A 14,223-nucleotide genomic window follows, 5' to 3' on the forward strand; every position below is an offset into this window, starting at 1 on the left:
TCAGAACTCCGAAGTTAAGCGTGCTTGGGCGAGAGTAGTACTAGGATGGGTGACCTCCTAGGAAGTCCTCGTGTTGCATTCCCCTTTTTAAATATATTTTTGCGCCACGTGACAAGGATGACGCGGGACCGTGATCTATATGACCTCATTTTCTTATTTTTGACGATTACTGTGTGACTTTTCCCACCGCGCTTGACACCCAACGACTAGTAGTAGTAGTAGTAGTAGTAAGGGCAAGCATAAGGAACAAATAGATAGTTGCATGTCGGATGCGATCATACCAGCACTAAAGCACCGGATCCCATCAGAACTCCGAAGTTAAGCGTGCTTGGGCGAGAGTAGTACTAGGATGGTTGACCTCCTAAGAAGTCCTCGTGTTGCATTCCCCTTTTTAAATATATTTTTGCGCCACGTGACAAGGATGACGCGGGAGCGTGATCTATATGACCTCATTTTCTTATTTTTGACGATTACTGTGTGACTTTTCCCACCGCGCTTGACACCCAACGACTAGTAGTAGTAGTGGTAGTAGTAGTAGTAGTAGTAGGGGCTAGCATAAGGAACAAATAGATAGTTTCATGTCGGATGCGATCATACCAGCACTAAAGCACCGGATCCCATCAGAACTCCGAAGTTAAGCGTGCTTGGGCGAGAGTAGTACTAGGATGGGTGACCTCCTGGGAAGTCCTCGTGTTGCATTCCCCTTTTTAAATATATTTTTGCGCCACGTGACAAGGATGACGCGGGACCGTGATCTATATGACCTCATTTTCTTATTTTTGACGATTACTGTGTGACTTTTCCCACCGCGCTTGACACCCAACGACTAGTAGTAGTAGTAGTAGGGGCAAGCATAAGGAACAAATAGATAGTTGCATGTCGGATGCGATCATACCAGCACTAAAGCACCGGATCCCATCTGAACTCCGAAGTTAAGCGTGCTTGGGCGAGAGTAGTACTAGGATGGGTGACCTCCTGGGAAGTCCTCGTGTTGCATTTCCCTTTTTAAATATATTTTTGCGCCACGTGACAAGGATGACGCGGGAGCGTGATCTATATGACCTCATTTTCTTATTTTTGACGATTACTGTGTGACTTTTCCCACCGCGCTTGACACCCAACGACTAGTAGTAGTAGTAGTAGTAGGGGCAAGCATAAGGAACAAATAGATAGTTGCATGTCGGATGCGATCATACTAGCACTATAGCACCGGATCCCATCAGAACTCCGAAGTTAAGCGTGCTTGGGTGAGAGTAGTACTAGGATGGGTGACCTCCTGGGAAGTCCTCGTGTTGCATTCCCCTTTTTAAATATATTTTTGCGCCACGTGACAAGGATGACGCGGGAGCGTGATCTATATGACCTCATTTTCTTATTTTTGACGATTAGTGTGTGACTTTTCCCACCGCGCTTGACACCCAACGACTAGTAGTAGTAGTAGTAGTAGTAGTAGTAGTAGTAGTAGTAGTAGTAGTAGTAGTAGTAGTAGTAGTAGTAGTAGTAGTAGTAGTAGTAGTAGTAGTAGTAGTGGTAGTAGTAGTAGTAGTAGGGGCAAGCATAAGGAACAAATAGATAGTTGCATGTCGGATGCGATCATACCAGCACTAAAGCACCGGATCCCATCAGAACTCCGAAGTTAAGCGTGCTTGGGCGAGAAGAGTACTAGGATGGGTGACCTCCTGGGAAGTCCTCGTGTTGCATTCCCCTTTTTAAATATATTTTTGCGCCACGTGACAAGGATGACGCGGGAGCGTGATCTATATGACCTCATTTTCTTATTTTTGACGATTACTGTGTGACTTTTCCCACCGCGCTTGACACCCAACGACTAGTAGTAGTAGTAGTAGTAGTAGTAGTAGTAGTAGTAGGGGCAAGCATAAGGAACAAATAGATAGTTGCATGTCGGATGCGATCATACCAGCACTAAAGCACCGGATCCCATCACAACTCCGAAGTTAAGCGTGCTTGGGCGAGAGTAGTACTAGGATGGGTGACCTCCTGGGAAGTCCTCGTGTTGCATTCCCCTTTTTAAATATATTTTTGCGCCACGTGACAAGGATGACGCGGGAGCGTGATCTATATGACCTCATTTTCTTATTTTTGACGATTAGTGTGTGACTTTTCCCACCGCGCTTGACACCCAACGACTAGTAGTAGTAGTAGTAGTAGTAGTAGTAGTAGTAGTAGTAGTAGTAGTAGTAGTAGTAGTAGTAGTAGTAGTAGTAGTAGTAGTAGTAGTAGTAGTAGTAGTAGTAGTAGTAGTAGTAGTAGTAGTAGTAGTAGTAGTAGTAGTAGTAGTAGTAGTAGTAGTAGTAGTAGTAGTAGTAGTAGTAGTAGTAGTAGTAGTAGTAGGGGCAAACATAAGGAACAAATAGATAGTTGCATGTCGGATGCGATCATACCAGCACTAAAGCACCGGATCCCATCAGAACTCCGAAGTTAAGCGTGCTTGGGCGAGAGTAGTACTAGGATGGGTGACCTCCTGGGAAGTCCTCGTGTTGCATTCCCCTTTTTAAATATATTTTTGCGCCACGTGACAAGGATGACGCGGGAGCGTGATCTATATGACCTCATTTTCTTATTTTTGACGATTACTGTGTGACTTTTCTCACCGCGCTTGACACCCAACGACTAGTAGTAGTAGTAGTAGTAGTAGTAGGGGCAAGCATAAGGAACAAATAGATAGTTGCATGTCGGATGCGATCATACCAGCACTAAAGCACCGGATTCCATGAGAACTCCGAAGTTAAGCGTGCTTGGGCGAGAGTAGTACTAGGATGGGTGACCTCCTGGGAAGTCCTTGTGTTGCATTCCCCTTTTTAAATATATTTTTGCGCCACGTGACAAGGATGACGCGGGAGCGTGATCTATATGACCTCATTTTCTTATTTTTGACGATTACTGTGTGACTTTTACCACCGCGCTTGACACCCAACGACTAGTAGTAGTAGTAGTAGTAGTAGTAGTAGTAGTAGTAGTAGGGGCAAGCATAAGGAACAAATAGATAGTTGCATGTCGGATGCGATCATACCAGCACTAAAGCACCGGATCCCATCACAACTCCGAAGTTAAGCGTGCTTGGGCGAGAGTAGTACTAGGATGGGTGACCTCCTGGGAAGTCCTCGTGTTGCATTCCCCTTTTTAAATATATTTTTGCGCCACGTGACAAGGATGACTCGGAAGCGTGATCTATATGACCTCATTTTCTTATTTTTGACGATTACTGTGTGACTTTTTCCACCGCGCTTGACACCAAACGACTAGTAGTAGTAGTAGTAGGGGCAAGCATAAGGAACAAATAGATAGTTGCATGTCGGATGCGATCATACCAGCACTAAAGCACCGGATCCCATCAGAACTCCGAAGTTAAGCGTGCTTGGGCGAGAGTAGTACTAGGATGGGTGACCTCCTGGGAAGTCCTCGTGTTGCATTCCCCTTTTTAAATATATTTTTGCGCCACGTGACAAGGATGACGCGGTACCGTGATCTATATGACCTCATTTTCTTATTTTTGACGATTACTGTGTGACTTTTCCCACCGCGCTTGACACCCAACGACTAGTAGTAGTAGTAGTAGTAGTAGTAGTAGTAGGGGCAAGCATAAGGAACAAATAGATAGTTGCATGTCGGATGCGATCATACCAGCACAAAAGCACCGGATCCCATCAGAACTCCGAAGTTAAGCGTGCTTGGGCGAGAGTAGTACTAGGATGGGTGACCTCCTAGGAAGTCCTCGTGTTGCATTCCCCTTTTTAAATATATTTTTGCGCCACGTGACAAGGATGACGCGGGACCGTGATCTATATGACCTCATTTTCTTATTTTTGACGATTACTGTGTGACTTTTCCCACCGCGCTTGACACCCAACCACTAGTAGTAGTAGTAGTAGGGGCAAGCATAAGGAACAAATAGATAGTTGCATGTCGGATGCGATCATACCAGCACTAAAGCACCGGATCCCATCAGAACTCCGAAGTTAAGCGTGCTTGGGCGAGAGTAGTACTAGGATGGGTGACCTCCTGGGAAGTCCTCGTGTTGCATTCCCCTTTTTAAATATATTTTTGCGCCACGTGACAAGGATGACGCGGGAGCGTGATCTATATGACCTCATTTTCTTATTTTTGACGATTACTTTGTGACTTTTCCCACCGCGCTTGACACCCAACGACTAGTAGTAGTAGTAGTAGTAGGGGCAAGCATAAGGAACAAATAGATAGTTGCATGTCAGATGCGATCATACCAGCACTAAAGCACTGGATCCCATCAGAACTCCGAAGTTAAGCGTGCTTGGCGAGAGTAGTACTAGGATGGGTGACCTCCTGGGAAGTCCTCGTGTTGCATTCCCCTTTTTAAATATATTTTTGCGCCACGTGACAAGGATGACGCGGGAGCGTGATCTATATGACCTCATTTTCTTATTTTTGACGATTACTGTGTGACTTTTCCCACCGCGCTTGACACCCAACGACTAGTAGTAGTAGTAGTAGGGCCAAGCATAAGGAACAAATAGATAGTTGCATGTCGGATGCGATCATACCAGCACTAAAGCACCGGATCCCATCAGAACTCCGAAGTTAAGCGTGGGTGACCTCCTGGGAAGTCCTCGTGTTGCATTCCCCTTTTTAAATATATTTTTGCACCACGTGACAAGGATGACGCGGGACCGTGATCTATATGACCTCATTTTCTTATTTTTGACGATTACTGTGTGACTTTTCCCACCGCGCTTGACACCCAACGACTAGTAGTAGTAGTAGTAGTAGGGGCAAGCATAAGGAACAAATAGATAGTTGCATGTCGGATGCGATCATACCAGCACTAAAGCACCGGATCCCATCAGAACTCCGAAGTTAAGCGTGCTTGGGCGAGAGTAGTACTAGGATGGGTGACCTCCTGGGAAGTCCTTGTGTTGCATTCCCCTTTTTAAATATATTTTTGCGCCACGTGACAAGGATGACGCGGGAGCGTGATCTATATGACCTCATTTTCTTATTTTTGACGATTACTGTGTGACTTTTCCCACCGCGCTTGACACCCAACGACTAGTAGTAGTAGTAGTAGTAGTAGTAGTAGTAGGGGCAAGCATAAGGAACAAATAGATAGTTGCATGTCGGATGCGATCATACCAGCACTAAAGCACCGGATCCCATCAGAACTCCGAAGTTAAGCGTGCTTGGGCGAGAGTAGTACTAGGATGGGTGACCTCCTGGGAAGTCCTCGTGTTGCATTCCCCTTTTTAAATATATTTTTGCGCCACGTGACAAGGATGACGCGGGAGCGTGATCTATATAACCTCATTTTCTTATTTTTGACGATTACTGTGTGACTTTTCCCACCGCGCTTGACACCCAACGACTAGTAGTAGTAGTAGTAGTAGTAGTAGTAGTAGTAGTAGGGGCAAGCATAAGGAACAAATAGATAGTTGCATGTCGGATGCGATCATACCAGCACAAAAGCACCGGATCCCATCAGAACTCCGAAGTTAAGCGTGCTTGGGCGAGAGTAGTACTAGGATGGGTGACCTCCTAGGAAGTCCTCGTGTTGCATTCCCCTTTTTAAATATATTTTTGCGCCACGTGACAAGGATGACGCGGAACCGTGATCTATATGACCTCATTTTCTTATTTTTGACGATTACTGTGTGACTTTTCCCACCGCGCTTGACACCCAACCACTAGTAGTAGTAGTAGTAGGGGCAAGCATAAGGAACAAATAGATAGTTGCTTGTCGGATGCGATCATACCAGCACTAAAGCACCGGATCCCATCAGAACTTCGAAGTTAAGCGTGCTTGGGCGAGAGTAGTACTAGGATGGGTGACCTCCTGGGAAGTCCTCGTGTTGCATTCCCCTTTTTAAATATATTTTTGCGCCACGTGACAAGGATGACGCGGGAGCGTGATCTATATGACCTCATTTTCTTATTTTTGACGATTACTGTGTGACTTTTCCCACCGCGCTTGACACCCAACGACTAGTAGTAGTAGTAGTAGTAGGGGCAAGCATAAGGAACAAATAGATAGTTGCATGTCGGATGCGATCATACCAGCACTAAAGCATCGGATCACATCAGAACTCCGAAGTTAAGCGTGCTTGGGCGAGAGTAGTACTAGGATGGGTGACCTCCTGGGAAGTCCTTGTGTTGCATTCCCCTTTTTAAATATATTTTTGCGCCACGTGACAAGGATGACGCGGGAGCGTGATCTATATGACCTCATTTTCTTATTTTTGACGATTACTGTGTGACTTTTCCCACCGCGCTTGACACCCAACGACTAGTAGTAGTAGTAGTAGTAGTAGTAGTAGTAGGGGCAAGCATAAGGAACAAATAGATAGTTGCATGTCGGATGCGATCATACCAGCACTAAAGCACCGGATCCCATCAGAACTCCGAAGTTAAGCGTGCTTGGGCGAGAGTAGTACTAGGATGGGTGACCTCCTGGGAAGTCCTCGTGTTGCATTCCCCTTTTTAAATATATTTTTGCGCCACGTGACAAGGATGACGCGGGAGCGTGATCTATATAACCTCATTTTCTTATTTTTGACGATTACTGTGTGACTTTTCCCACCGCGCTTGACACCCAACGACTAGTAGTAGTAGTAGTAGTAGTAGTAGGGGCAAGCATAAGGAACAAATAGATAGTTGCATGTCGGATGCGATCATACCAGCACTAAAGCACCGGATCCCATCAGAACTCCGAAGTTAAGCGTGCTTGGGCGATAGTAGTACTAGGATGGGTGACCTCCTGGGAAGTCCTCGTGTTGCATTCCCCTTTTTAAATATATTTTTGCGCCACGTGACAAGGATGACGCGGGACCGTGATCTATATGACCTCATTTTCTTATTTTTGACGATTACTGTGTGACTTTTCCCACCGCGCTTGACACCCAACGACTAGTAGTGGTAGTAGTAGTAGTATTAGGGGCAAGCATAAGGAACAAATAGATAGTTGCATGTCGGATGCGATCATACCAGCACTAAAGCACCGGATCCCATCAGAACTTCGAAGTTAAGCGCGCTTGGGCGAGAGTAGTACTAGGATGGGTGACCTCCTGGGAAGTCCTCGTGTTGCATTCCCCTTTTTAAATATATTTTTGCGCCACGTGACAAGGATGACGCGGGACCGTGATCTATATGACCTCATTTTCTTATTTTTGACGATTACTGTGTGACTTTTCCCACCGCGCTTGACACCCAACGACTAGTAGTAGTAGTAGTAGTAGTAGTAGTAGTAGTAGTAGTAGTAGTAGGGGCAAGCATAAGGAACAAATAGATAGTTGCATGTCGGATGCGATCATACCAGCACTAAAGCACCGGATCCCATCAGAACTCCGAAGTTAAGCGTGCTTGGGCGAGAGTAGTACTAGGATGGGTGACCTCCTGGGAAGTCCTCGTGTTGCATTCCCCTTTTTAAATATATTTTTGCGCCACGTGACAAGGATGACGCGGGAACGTGATCTATATGACCTCATTTTCTTATTTTTGACGATTACTGTGTGACTTTTCCCACCGCGCTTGACACCCAACGACTAGTAGTAGTAGTAGTAGTAGTAGTAGTAGTAGGGGCAAGCATAAGGAACAAATAGATAGTTGCATGTCGGATGCGATCATACCAGCACTAAAGCACCGGATCCCATCACAACTCCGAAGTTAAGCGTGCTTGGGCGAGAGTAGTACTAGGATGGGTGACCTCCTGGGAAGTCCTCGTCTTGCATTCCCCTTTTTAAATATATTTTTGCGCCACGTGACAAGTATGACGCAGGAGCGTGATCTATATGACCTCATTTTCTTATTTTTGACGATTACTGTGTGACTTTTCCCACCGCGCTTGACACCCAACGACTAGTAGTAGTAGTACTAGTAGTAGTAGTAGTAGTAGGGGAAAGCATAAGGAACAAATAGATAGTTGCATGTCGGATGCGATCATACCAGCACTAAAGCACCGGATCCCATCAAAACTCCGAAGTTAAGTGTGCTTGGGCGAGAGTAGTACTAGGATGGGTGACCTCCTGGGAAGTCCTCGTGTTGCATTCCCCTTTTTAAATATATTTTTGCGCCACGTGACAAGGATGACGCGGGACCGTGATCTATATGACCTCATTTTCTTATTTTTGACGATTACTGTGTGACTTTTCCCACCGCGCTTGACACCCAACGACTAGTAGTAGTAGTAGTAGGGGCAAGCATAAGGAACAAATAGATAGTTGCATGTCGGATGCGATCATACCAGCACTAAAGCCCCGGATCCCATCAGAACTCCGAAGTTAAGCGTGCTTGGGCGAGAGTAGTACTAGGATGGGTGACCTCCTGGGAAGTCCTCGTGTTGCATTCCTCTTTTTAAATATATTTTTGCGCCACGTGACAAGGATGACGCGGGAGCGTGATCTATATAACCTCATTTTCTTATTTTTGACGATTACTTTGTGACTTTTCCCACCGCGCTTGACACCCAACGACTAGTAGTAGTAGTAGTACTGGTAGTAGTAGTAGTAGTAGTAGGGGCAAGCATAAGGAACAAATAGATAGTTGCATGTCGGATGCGATCATACCAGCACTAAAGCACCGGATCCCATCAGAACTCCGAAGTTAAGCGTGCTTGGGCGATAGTAGTACTAGGATGGGTGACCTCCTGGGAAGTCCTCGTGTTGCATTCACCTTTTTAAATATATTTTTGCGCCACGTGACAAGGATGACGCGGGAGCGTGATCTATATGACCTCATTTTCTTATTTTTGACGATTACTGTGTGACTTTTCCCACCGCTCTTGACACCCAACGACTAGTAGTGGTAGTAGTAGTATTAGGGGCAAGCATAAGGAACAAATAGATAGTTGCATGTCGGATGCGATCATACCAGCACTAAAGCACCGGATCCCATCAGAACTCCGAAGTTAAGCGCGCTTGGGCGAGAGTAGTACTAGGATGGGTGACCTCCTGGGAAGTCCTCGTGTTGCATTCCCCTTTTTAAATATATTTTTGCGCCACGTGACAAGGATGACGCGGGAGCGTGATCTATATGACCTCATTTTCTTATTTTTGACGATTACTGTGTGACTTTTCCCACCGCGCTTGACACCCAACGACTAGTAGTAGTAGTAGTAGTAGTAGTAGTAGTAGGGGCAAGCATAAGGAACAAATAGATAGTTGCATGTCGGATGCGATCATACCAGCACTAAAGCACCGGATCCCATCAGAACTCGGAAGTTAAGCGTGCTTGGGCGAGAGTAGTACTAGGATGGGTGACCTCCTGGGAAGTCCTCGTGTTGCATTCCCCTTTTTAAATATATTTTTGCGCCACGTGACAAGGATGACGCGGGAACGTGATCTATATGACCTCATTTTCTTATTTTTGACGATTACTGTGTGACTTTTCCCACCGCGCTTGACACCCAACGACTAGTAGTAGTAGTAGTAGTAGTAGTAGTAGTAGGGGCAAGCATAAGGAACAAATAGATAGTTGCATGTCGGATGCGATCATACCAGCACTAAAGCACCGGATCCCATCACAACTCCGAAGTTAAGCGTGCTTGGGCGAGAGTAGTACTAGGATGGGTGACCTCCTGGGAAGTCCTCGTCTTGCATTCCCCTTTTTAAATATATTTTTGCGCCACGTGACAAGGATGACGCGGGAACGTGATCTATATGACCTCATTTTCTTATTTTTGACGATTACTGTGTGACTTTTCCCACCGCGCTTGACACCCAACGACTAGTAGTAGTAGTAGTAGTAGTAGTAGTAGTAGGGGCAAGCATAAGGAACAAATAGATAGTTGCATGTCGGATGCGATCATACCAGCACTAAAGCACCGGATCCCATCACAACTCCGAAGTTAAGCGTGCTTGGGCGAGAGTAGTACTAGGATGGGTGACCTCCTGGGAAGTCCTCGTCTTGCATTCCCCTTTTTAAATATATTTTTGCGCCACGTGACAAGTATGACGCAGGAGCGTGATCTATATGACCTCATTTTCTTATTTTTGACGATTACTGTGTGACTTTTCCCACCGCGCTTGACACCCAACGACTAGTAGTAGTAGTACTAGTAGTAGTAGTAGTAGTAGGGGAAAGCATAAGGAACAAATAGATAGTTGCATGTCGGATGCGATCATACCAGCACTAAAGCACCGGATCCCATCAAAACTCCGAAGTTAAGTGTGCTTGGGCGAGAGTAGTACTAGGATGGGTGACCTCCTGGGAAGTCCTCGTGTTGCATTCCCCTTTTTAAATATATTTTTGCGCCACGTGACAAGGATGACGCGGGACCGTGATCTATATGACCTCATTTTCTTATTTTTGACGATTACTGTGTGACTTTTCCCACCGCGCTTGACACCCAACGACTAGTAGTAGTAGTAGTAGGGGCAAGCATAAGGAACAAATAGATAGTTGCATGTCGGATGCGATCATACCAGCACTAAAGCCCCGGATCCCATCAGAACTCCGAAGTTAAGCGTGCTTGGGCGAGAGTAGTACTAGGATGGGTGACCTCCTGGGAAGTCCTCGTGTTGCATTCCTCTTTTTAAATATATTTTTGCGCCACGTGACAAGGATGACGCGGGAGCGTGATCTATATAACCTCATTTTCTTATTTTTGACGATTACTTTGTGACTTTTCCCACCGCGCTTGACACCCAACGACTAGTAGTAGTAGTAGTACTGGTAGTAGTAGTAGTAGTAGGGGCAAGCATAAGGAACAAATAGATAGTTGCATGTCGGATGCGATCATACCAGCACTAAAGCACCGGATCCCATCAGAACTCCGAAGTTAAGCGTGCTTGGGCGATAGTAGTACTAGGATGGGTGACCTCCTGGGAAGTCCTCGTGTTGCATTCACCTTTTTAAATATATTTTTGCGCCACGTGACAAGGATGACGCGGGAGCGTGATCTATATGACCTCATTTTCTTATTTTTGACGATTACTGTGTGACTTTTCCCACCGCTCTTGACACCCAACGACTAGTAGTGGTAGTAGTAGTATTAGGGGCAAGCATAAGGAACAAATAGATAGTTGCATGTCGGATGCGATCATACCAGCACTAAAGCACCGGATCCCATCAGAACTCCGAAGTTAAGCGCGCTTGGGCGAGAGTAGTACTAGGATGGGTGACCTCCTGGGAAGTCCTCGTGTTGCATTCCCCTTTTTAAATATATTTTTGCGCCACGTGACAAGGATGACGCGGGAGCGTGATCTATATGACCTCATTTTCTTATTTTTGACGATTACTGTGTGACTTTTCCCACCGCGCTTGACACCCAACGACTAGTAGTAGTAGTAGTAGTAGTAGTAGTAGTAGGGGCAAGCATAAGGAACAAATAGATAGTTGCATGTCGGATGCGATCATACCAGCACTAAAGCACCGGATCCCATCAGAACTCGGAAGTTAAGCGTGCTTGGGCGAGAGTAGTACTAGGATGGGTGACCTCCTGGGAAGTCCTCGTGTTGCATTCCCCTTTTTAAATATATTTTTGCGCCACGTGACAAGGATGACGCGGGAACGTGATCTATATGACCTCATTTTCTTATTTTTGACGATTACTGTGTGACTTTTCCCACCGCGCTTGACACCCAACGACTAGTAGTAGTAGTAGTAGTAGTAGTAGTAGGGGCAAGCATAAGGAACAAATAGATAGTTGCATGTCGGATGCGATCATACCAGCACTAAAGCACCGGATCCCATCACAACTCCGAAGTTAAGCGTGCTTGGGCGAGAGTAGTACTAGGATGGGTGACCTCCTGGGAAGTCCTCGTCTTGCATTCCCCTTTTTAAATATATTTTTGCGCCACGTGACAAGTATGACGCAGGAGCGTGATCTATATGACCTCATTTTCTTATTTTTGACGATTACTGTGTGACTTTTCCCACCGCGCTTGACACCCAACGACTAGTAGTAGTAGTACTAGTAGTAGTAGTAGTAGTAGGGGAAAGCATAAGGAACAAATAGATAGTTGCATGTCGGATGCGATCATACCAGCACTAAAGCACCGGATCCCATCAAAACTCCGAAGTTAAGTGTGCTTGGGCGAGAGTAGTACTAGGATGGGTGACCTCCTGGGAAGTCCTCGTGTTGCATTCCCCTTTTTAAATATATTTTTGCGCCACGTGACAAGGATGACGCGGGACCGTGATCTATATGACCTCATTTTCTTATTTTTGACGATTACTGTGTGACTTTTCCCACCGCGCTTGACACCCAACGACTAGTAGTAGTAGTAGTAGGGGCAAGCATAAGGAACAAATAGATAGTTGCATGTCGGATGCGATCATACCAGCACTAAAGCCCCGGATCCCATCAGAACTCCGAAGTTAAGCGTGCTTGGGCGAGAGTAGTACTAGGATGGGTGACCTCCTGGGAAGTCCTCGTGTTGCATTCCTCTTTTTAAATATATTTTTGCGCCACGTGACAAGGATGACGCGGGAGCGTGATCTATATAACCTCATTTTCTTATTTTTGACGATTACTTTGTGACTTTTCCCACCGCGCTTGACACCCAACGACTAGTAGTAGTAGTAGTACTGGTAGTAGTAGTAGTAGTAGTAGGGGCAAGCATAAGGAACAAATAGATAGTTGCATGTCGGATGCGATCATACCAGCACTAAAGCACCGGATCCCATCAGAACTCCGAAGTTAAGCGTGCTTGCGCGATAGTAGTACTAGGATGGGTGACCTCCTGGGAAGTCCTCGTGTTGCATTCACCTTTTTAAATATATTTTTGCGCCACGTGACAAGGATGACGCGGGAGCGTGATCTATATGACCTCATTTTCTTATTTTTGACGATTACTGTGTGACTTTTCCCACCGCTCTTGACACCCAACGACTAGTAGTGGTAGTAGTAGTATTAGGGGCAAGCATAAGGAACAAATAGATAGTTGCATGTCGGATGCGATCATACCAGCACTAAAGCACCGGATCCCATCAGAACTCCGAAGTTAAGCGCGCTTGGGCGAGAGTAGTACTAGGATGGGTGACCTCCTGGGAAGTCCTCGTGTTGCATTCCCCTTTTTAAATATATTTTTGCTCCACGTGACAAGGATGACGCGGGAGCGTGATCTATATGACCTCATTTTCTTATTTTTGACGATTACTGTGTGACTTTTCCCACCGCGCTTGACACCCAACGACTAGTAGTAGTAGTAGTAGTAGTAGTAGTAGTAGTAGTAGGGGCAAGCATAAGGAACAAATAGATAGTTGCATGTCGGATGCGATCATACCAGCACTAAAGCACCGGATCCCATCAGAACTCCGAAGTTAAGCGTGCTTGGGCGAGAGTAGTACTAGGATGGGTGACCTCCTGGGAAGTCCTCGTGTTGCATTCCCCTTTTTAAATATATTTTTGCGCCACGTGACAAGGATGACGAGGGAGCGTGATCTATATGACCTCATTTTCTTATTTTTGACGATTACTGTGTGACTTTTCCCACCGCGCTTGACACCCAACGACTAGTAGTACTAGTAGTAGTAGGGGCAAGCATAAGGAACAAATAGATAGTTGCATGTCGGATGCGATCATACCAGCACTAAAGCACCATATCCCATTAGAACATCGAAGTTAAGCGTGCTTGGGCGAGAGTAGTACTAGGATGGGTGACCTCCTGGAAAGTCCTCGTGTTGCATTCCCCTCTTTAAATATATTTTTGCGCCACGTATCAAGGATGACGCGGGACCGTGATCTATATGACCTCATTTTTCTTATTTTTGACGATTACTGTGTGACTTTTCCCACCGCGCTTGACACCCAACGACTAGTAGTAGTAGTAGTAGTAGTAGTAGTAGTAGTAGTAGTAGTAGTAGTAGTAGTAGTAGTAGTAGTAGTAGTAGTAGTAGTAGTAGTAGTAGTAGTAGTAGTAGTAGTAGTAGTAGTAGTAGTAGTAGTAGTAGTAGTAGGGGCAAGCATAAGGAACAAATAGATAGTTGCATATCGGATGCGATCATACCAGCACTAAAGCACCGGATCCCATCAGAACTTCGAAGTTAAGCGTGCTTGGGCGAGAGTAGTACTAGGATGGGGAAGTCCTCGTGTTGCATTCCCCTTTTTAAATATATTTTTGCGCCACGTGACAAGGATGACGCGGGACCGTGATCTATATGACCTCATTTTCTTATTTTTGACGATTACTGTGTGACTTTTCCCACCGCGCTTGACACCCAACGACTAGTAGTAGTAGTAGTAGTAGTAGTAGTAGTAGTAGTAGTAGTAGTAGTAGTAGTAGTAGTAGTAGTAGT

The 14,223-nt window shown here is 45.6% G+C and overlaps 43 non-coding genes and 1 pseudogene across 43 annotated transcripts in view; all 44 read left to right on the forward strand.

The window, feature by feature from the left end:
• Nucleotides 1-82, forward strand: part of LOC123437104 — a 119-nt gene extending 37 nt beyond the window's left edge. The window contains exon 1 of the ribosomal RNA XR_006628303.1: nucleotides 1-82. This exon is cut by the window's left edge and continues 37 nt beyond it. This is a non-coding gene — a ribosomal RNA (5S ribosomal RNA).
• Nucleotides 83-267: 185 nt separating this feature from the next.
• LOC123438287 lies at nucleotides 268-386 on the forward strand. Its single transcript, XR_006629438.1, has one exon. It is a non-coding gene; the product is annotated as a 5S ribosomal RNA (ribosomal RNA).
• A 197-nt stretch (nucleotides 387-583) lies between these two features.
• LOC123438733 lies at nucleotides 584-702 on the forward strand. Its single transcript, XR_006629858.1, has one exon. It is a non-coding gene; the product is annotated as a 5S ribosomal RNA (ribosomal RNA).
• Nucleotides 703-881: 179 nt separating this feature from the next.
• LOC123435504 lies at nucleotides 882-1,000 on the forward strand. The gene has a single exon (XR_006626752.1). It is a non-coding gene; the product is annotated as a 5S ribosomal RNA (ribosomal RNA).
• A 182-nt stretch (nucleotides 1,001-1,182) lies between these two features.
• LOC123438750 lies at nucleotides 1,183-1,301 on the forward strand. Its single transcript, XR_006629874.1, has one exon. It is a non-coding gene; the product is annotated as a 5S ribosomal RNA (ribosomal RNA).
• A 284-nt stretch (nucleotides 1,302-1,585) lies between these two features.
• On the forward strand, nucleotides 1,586-1,704 carry LOC123436910. The gene has a single exon (XR_006628117.1). It is a non-coding gene; the product is annotated as a 5S ribosomal RNA (ribosomal RNA).
• A 200-nt stretch (nucleotides 1,705-1,904) lies between these two features.
• LOC123431688 lies at nucleotides 1,905-2,023 on the forward strand. The gene has a single exon (XR_006623276.1). It is a non-coding gene; the product is annotated as a 5S ribosomal RNA (ribosomal RNA).
• Nucleotides 2,024-2,388: 365 nt separating this feature from the next.
• LOC123438852 lies at nucleotides 2,389-2,507 on the forward strand. Its single transcript, XR_006629969.1, has one exon. It is a non-coding gene; the product is annotated as a 5S ribosomal RNA (ribosomal RNA).
• A 188-nt stretch (nucleotides 2,508-2,695) lies between these two features.
• Nucleotides 2,696-2,814, forward strand: LOC123438746. Its single transcript, XR_006629870.1, has one exon. It is a non-coding gene; the product is annotated as a 5S ribosomal RNA (ribosomal RNA).
• A 203-nt stretch (nucleotides 2,815-3,017) lies between these two features.
• LOC123431690 lies at nucleotides 3,018-3,136 on the forward strand. The gene has a single exon (XR_006623279.1). It is a non-coding gene; the product is annotated as a 5S ribosomal RNA (ribosomal RNA).
• Nucleotides 3,137-3,315: 179 nt separating this feature from the next.
• On the forward strand, nucleotides 3,316-3,434 carry LOC123431579. The gene has a single exon (XR_006623170.1). It is a non-coding gene; the product is annotated as a 5S ribosomal RNA (ribosomal RNA).
• A 194-nt stretch (nucleotides 3,435-3,628) lies between these two features.
• Nucleotides 3,629-3,747, forward strand: LOC123437105. Its single transcript, XR_006628304.1, has one exon. It is a non-coding gene; the product is annotated as a 5S ribosomal RNA (ribosomal RNA).
• Nucleotides 3,748-3,926: 179 nt separating this feature from the next.
• On the forward strand, nucleotides 3,927-4,045 carry LOC123431695. The gene has a single exon (XR_006623284.1). It is a non-coding gene; the product is annotated as a 5S ribosomal RNA (ribosomal RNA).
• A 182-nt stretch (nucleotides 4,046-4,227) lies between these two features.
• LOC123433006 lies at nucleotides 4,228-4,345 on the forward strand. The gene has a single exon (XR_006624566.1). It is a non-coding gene; the product is annotated as a 5S ribosomal RNA (ribosomal RNA).
• Nucleotides 4,346-4,800: 455 nt separating this feature from the next.
• On the forward strand, nucleotides 4,801-4,919 carry LOC123435230. The gene has a single exon (XR_006626487.1). It is a non-coding gene; the product is annotated as a 5S ribosomal RNA (ribosomal RNA).
• Nucleotides 4,920-5,113: 194 nt separating this feature from the next.
• On the forward strand, nucleotides 5,114-5,232 carry LOC123431814. Its single transcript, XR_006623399.1, has one exon. It is a non-coding gene; the product is annotated as a 5S ribosomal RNA (ribosomal RNA).
• Nucleotides 5,233-5,432: 200 nt separating this feature from the next.
• On the forward strand, nucleotides 5,433-5,551 carry LOC123437106. The gene has a single exon (XR_006628305.1). It is a non-coding gene; the product is annotated as a 5S ribosomal RNA (ribosomal RNA).
• A 179-nt stretch (nucleotides 5,552-5,730) lies between these two features.
• On the forward strand, nucleotides 5,731-5,849 carry LOC123436459. Its single transcript, XR_006627683.1, has one exon. It is a non-coding gene; the product is annotated as a 5S ribosomal RNA (ribosomal RNA).
• Nucleotides 5,850-6,031: 182 nt separating this feature from the next.
• On the forward strand, nucleotides 6,032-6,150 carry LOC123431645. The gene has a single exon (XR_006623233.1). It is a non-coding gene; the product is annotated as a 5S ribosomal RNA (ribosomal RNA).
• A 194-nt stretch (nucleotides 6,151-6,344) lies between these two features.
• On the forward strand, nucleotides 6,345-6,463 carry LOC123431926. The gene has a single exon (XR_006623533.1). It is a non-coding gene; the product is annotated as a 5S ribosomal RNA (ribosomal RNA).
• A 188-nt stretch (nucleotides 6,464-6,651) lies between these two features.
• LOC123437813 lies at nucleotides 6,652-6,770 on the forward strand. The gene has a single exon (XR_006628981.1). It is a non-coding gene; the product is annotated as a 5S ribosomal RNA (ribosomal RNA).
• A 188-nt stretch (nucleotides 6,771-6,958) lies between these two features.
• On the forward strand, nucleotides 6,959-7,077 carry LOC123438663. The gene has a single exon (XR_006629794.1). It is a non-coding gene; the product is annotated as a 5S ribosomal RNA (ribosomal RNA).
• Nucleotides 7,078-7,286: 209 nt separating this feature from the next.
• LOC123432045 lies at nucleotides 7,287-7,405 on the forward strand. The gene has a single exon (XR_006623646.1). It is a non-coding gene; the product is annotated as a 5S ribosomal RNA (ribosomal RNA).
• Nucleotides 7,406-7,599: 194 nt separating this feature from the next.
• LOC123432601 lies at nucleotides 7,600-7,718 on the forward strand. The gene has a single exon (XR_006624176.1). It is a non-coding gene; the product is annotated as a 5S ribosomal RNA (ribosomal RNA).
• Nucleotides 7,719-7,915: 197 nt separating this feature from the next.
• Nucleotides 7,916-8,034, forward strand: LOC123438514. Its single transcript, XR_006629651.1, has one exon. It is a non-coding gene; the product is annotated as a 5S ribosomal RNA (ribosomal RNA).
• A 179-nt stretch (nucleotides 8,035-8,213) lies between these two features.
• Nucleotides 8,214-8,332, forward strand: LOC123435968. Its single transcript, XR_006627210.1, has one exon. It is a non-coding gene; the product is annotated as a 5S ribosomal RNA (ribosomal RNA).
• A 203-nt stretch (nucleotides 8,333-8,535) lies between these two features.
• LOC123438558 lies at nucleotides 8,536-8,654 on the forward strand. The gene has a single exon (XR_006629693.1). It is a non-coding gene; the product is annotated as a 5S ribosomal RNA (ribosomal RNA).
• A 185-nt stretch (nucleotides 8,655-8,839) lies between these two features.
• On the forward strand, nucleotides 8,840-8,958 carry LOC123436717. The gene has a single exon (XR_006627930.1). It is a non-coding gene; the product is annotated as a 5S ribosomal RNA (ribosomal RNA).
• Nucleotides 8,959-9,152: 194 nt separating this feature from the next.
• Nucleotides 9,153-9,271, forward strand: LOC123437746. Its single transcript, XR_006628917.1, has one exon. It is a non-coding gene; the product is annotated as a 5S ribosomal RNA (ribosomal RNA).
• A 194-nt stretch (nucleotides 9,272-9,465) lies between these two features.
• On the forward strand, nucleotides 9,466-9,584 carry LOC123432602. The gene has a single exon (XR_006624177.1). It is a non-coding gene; the product is annotated as a 5S ribosomal RNA (ribosomal RNA).
• A 194-nt stretch (nucleotides 9,585-9,778) lies between these two features.
• Nucleotides 9,779-9,897, forward strand: LOC123432603. Its single transcript, XR_006624178.1, has one exon. It is a non-coding gene; the product is annotated as a 5S ribosomal RNA (ribosomal RNA).
• A 197-nt stretch (nucleotides 9,898-10,094) lies between these two features.
• On the forward strand, nucleotides 10,095-10,213 carry LOC123438516. The gene has a single exon (XR_006629653.1). It is a non-coding gene; the product is annotated as a 5S ribosomal RNA (ribosomal RNA).
• Nucleotides 10,214-10,392: 179 nt separating this feature from the next.
• Nucleotides 10,393-10,511, forward strand: LOC123435969. Its single transcript, XR_006627211.1, has one exon. It is a non-coding gene; the product is annotated as a 5S ribosomal RNA (ribosomal RNA).
• A 200-nt stretch (nucleotides 10,512-10,711) lies between these two features.
• Nucleotides 10,712-10,830, forward strand: LOC123438559. Its single transcript, XR_006629694.1, has one exon. It is a non-coding gene; the product is annotated as a 5S ribosomal RNA (ribosomal RNA).
• A 185-nt stretch (nucleotides 10,831-11,015) lies between these two features.
• On the forward strand, nucleotides 11,016-11,134 carry LOC123436718. The gene has a single exon (XR_006627931.1). It is a non-coding gene; the product is annotated as a 5S ribosomal RNA (ribosomal RNA).
• Nucleotides 11,135-11,328: 194 nt separating this feature from the next.
• Nucleotides 11,329-11,447, forward strand: LOC123437747. Its single transcript, XR_006628918.1, has one exon. It is a non-coding gene; the product is annotated as a 5S ribosomal RNA (ribosomal RNA).
• A 191-nt stretch (nucleotides 11,448-11,638) lies between these two features.
• LOC123432604 lies at nucleotides 11,639-11,757 on the forward strand. The gene has a single exon (XR_006624179.1). It is a non-coding gene; the product is annotated as a 5S ribosomal RNA (ribosomal RNA).
• A 197-nt stretch (nucleotides 11,758-11,954) lies between these two features.
• On the forward strand, nucleotides 11,955-12,073 carry LOC123438517. The gene has a single exon (XR_006629654.1). It is a non-coding gene; the product is annotated as a 5S ribosomal RNA (ribosomal RNA).
• Nucleotides 12,074-12,252: 179 nt separating this feature from the next.
• LOC123435970 lies at nucleotides 12,253-12,371 on the forward strand. Its single transcript, XR_006627212.1, has one exon. It is a non-coding gene; the product is annotated as a 5S ribosomal RNA (ribosomal RNA).
• Nucleotides 12,372-12,574: 203 nt separating this feature from the next.
• Nucleotides 12,575-12,693, forward strand: LOC123432844. Its single transcript, XR_006624415.1, has one exon. It is a non-coding gene; the product is annotated as a 5S ribosomal RNA (ribosomal RNA).
• Nucleotides 12,694-12,878: 185 nt separating this feature from the next.
• On the forward strand, nucleotides 12,879-12,997 carry LOC123436720. Its single transcript, XR_006627933.1, has one exon. It is a non-coding gene; the product is annotated as a 5S ribosomal RNA (ribosomal RNA).
• A 200-nt stretch (nucleotides 12,998-13,197) lies between these two features.
• LOC123432164 lies at nucleotides 13,198-13,316 on the forward strand. The gene has a single exon (XR_006623760.1). It is a non-coding gene; the product is annotated as a 5S ribosomal RNA (ribosomal RNA).
• A 182-nt stretch (nucleotides 13,317-13,498) lies between these two features.
• Nucleotides 13,499-13,617, forward strand: LOC123433309. The gene has a single exon (XR_006624838.1). It is a non-coding gene; the product is annotated as a 5S ribosomal RNA (ribosomal RNA).
• A 303-nt stretch (nucleotides 13,618-13,920) lies between these two features.
• Nucleotides 13,921-14,028, forward strand: LOC123433400 (annotated as a pseudogene).
• Nucleotides 14,029-14,223: the final 195 nt, after the last annotated feature.

This window comes from Hordeum vulgare, chromosome 2H, assembly GCF_904849725.1.
Source record: "Hordeum vulgare subsp. vulgare chromosome 2H, MorexV3_pseudomolecules_assembly, whole genome shotgun sequence".
In the NCBI taxonomy this organism is placed as follows: Eukaryota; Viridiplantae; Streptophyta; class Magnoliopsida; order Poales; family Poaceae; genus Hordeum; species Hordeum vulgare.